Source organism: Erinaceus europaeus, chromosome X, assembly GCF_950295315.1.
Source record: "Erinaceus europaeus chromosome X, mEriEur2.1, whole genome shotgun sequence".
NCBI lineage: Eukaryota > Metazoa > Chordata > Mammalia > Eulipotyphla > Erinaceidae > Erinaceus > Erinaceus europaeus.
Window position 1 is genome coordinate 97,429,414 of NC_080185.1, and position 2,394 is coordinate 97,431,807.

Below are 2,394 nucleotides of genomic sequence, written 5' to 3' on the forward strand. Positions count from 1 at the left end.
CCCTGGCCCAGCAAGCCAACTGCTACAACAGATTGTAGTAGAAGTGAGCTTCTGGTGCTTCTCAGGCTAGCTCTGAAGACGCCTGGAAGTTTCCTCCTTGTTCTCTGGAGTATTTTATTTTATTTTATTATTTTTTTTGAGCTGTAAGCCAAGAAGTCTAATTTTCCCCACAGAAGCTGCTGTGCCAGAGAAGTCACTTTTTTTTTTTTTTTTTGCCTCCAGGGTTATCACTGGGGCTCAGGGCCAGCACTATGAACCTACTGTTCCTGGCAGACAGAAAGAAGTAGAAAGGGGAGGGGAAGGTAGAGAGGGAGAGATAAAGATAAACACCTGCAGACCTGCCTCACCGCTTGCGAAGTGGCCCCCCTGAAAGTGGGGAACCAGAGGCCCGAACCTGGTTCCTTGTGCTGGTCCTTGCACTTTGTACTATGTGCACTTAACCGGGTGCATCACTGCCCAGCCTCCCAGAGAAGTTACTTAAACAGAAGATGTGGACAGGCCAGGTGGGACAGAGAGGTGGAGATGTCCAAGGCGCCCTCATTGATACCTCGGCCATTGTGTGGGCCAGAGAGGAGACAACCGGGGAAGCTTTGTCCGGGTTGGAGGTTTAAATGCTGGAGAAATGATTGCAGCTGGAGCTGAGCTGTAGGGCAACTGGTTGAGTGCATGTGCTACCATGCACAAGGACCCGGGTTCAAACCCCAGTTCTCACCTGCAGGGAGGAAGTTACACGAGCAGGAAAGGAATGCTGCAGGTGTCACTCATTCTCCCCCTCCCTCTGCCTCCCTGTTCCCTCTCAATTTCTCTCTATCTTATTAAATAAACATTAAAAAAAAATGATTGCTGCTATTTGCAGCTTCCCCCCCACCCCCCCGCCACACCTCCCTACCTCCCAGCCACTCCATTTTGGGCCATTTGTTACATAGCCTAGATAACCAGAGCACTAATGGATGGGCCTGCTTAATTACAAATTAAACACTAAGATCCAGCAGTGGGCTGTACAAGCACCTTGCTTCCAAGTCAGTGATGGGTGTGATCCACATATTGAGGTCCTGGCATCAGGGGTGACATGACATGAAGACATCTACGCGGACACAGTTGCATTGTACTATTGCCTGCATGAATGGCTCAGATGAGACAAAGGCTAAGGAGAAGATACAGTACAAAGACTTCCCCCACTCCTTGCAGTGGGACCCTTCCCACAAATCCCCCCTCCCCCCAAATACTTTCTCTGGATCTCAAAGCACAAAGCTCTATTTCAAAGAGCAATCGGGGCATTCCTTTGATGACTGCTTCTGTCCTTCTTAAGAATTCAGTGAAGCTGCTGTAAAGGCAGCCAGCAGACCCAACTGTATTTTTAAATGCGCTTTACCGGAAGCTTGAAAATGTGTTTTACCGGAAGCTTTAAAAATACTCTTCCATTTAGTCTTCTCTGATGTTCTTTCATGATCCCCCCCCGCCCCTTCTGCAGCTCTTCTGGGCTTTTATTGGTCTCTGCTCACTTGGTCCCCAGAAGTCAGTGCTGCAGGCCCTCAAATTTCTCTTAAACTTCCTTCTGGTCTGTGCCTCCTTCCCACTGTCCTGATGTCTGAGGGAGCTTTCTGGGGCACAATTCAGTCCTGTCCTCTCTAGTTCCCACCAACAACACCACACTGGGGAGCAAAGTTGTTACTCTTCTTCCTCCTCCTTCCCTTTCATCTTTTCTTTTTTAAAAAAATATTTAATATATTTATTACTTATTGAATAGAGACAGGGAGAAATCAAGGGGGAGGGAGAGAGACAACTACAATACTGCAACAGTGTTTGTGAAGCTTCTCCCCATGCAGGTGGGGACCAGGGGCTTGAACCTGGGTCCTTGCACATGGTAATATGTATGTTCAAAACATGGCCTTCAGGAGCAGTACAGAGCAGGCATTGTACAGAAGACATCAAGCCCCAGTGATAATCCTTGTAGAAATAAAAGAAAAAGAAAAAGAAAAGGAGTGGAGGATATTTTTTTCTTTCATATATATATATATATTTTTGCCTCCAGGGTGATCGCTGGGACTCGGTGCCAACACTACCAATCCACTGCTCCCATGGCCATTTTATTTGTTTGTTAATTTACTTTTTTAGTTTTGGATAGGCCAGAGAGAAATTGAGGGGAGGGGACGATAGGGGGAGAGAAAGATAGACACCTGCAGACATGCTTCACCGCTTGTGAAGCGACCCCCATGCAAGTGGGGAGCTGGGGGCTTGAACCGGGATTCTTGTGCCGGTCCTTGTGCTTCGTACTATGTGGGCTTAACCCTGTGTGTCTCCATCTGGCCCTCTTTTCTTTTATATTTCATTGAGGGAGAACACAGGTATAGCTAAACATGTGATACCATAAGCATATTGCTCAGTTTCTTTGCA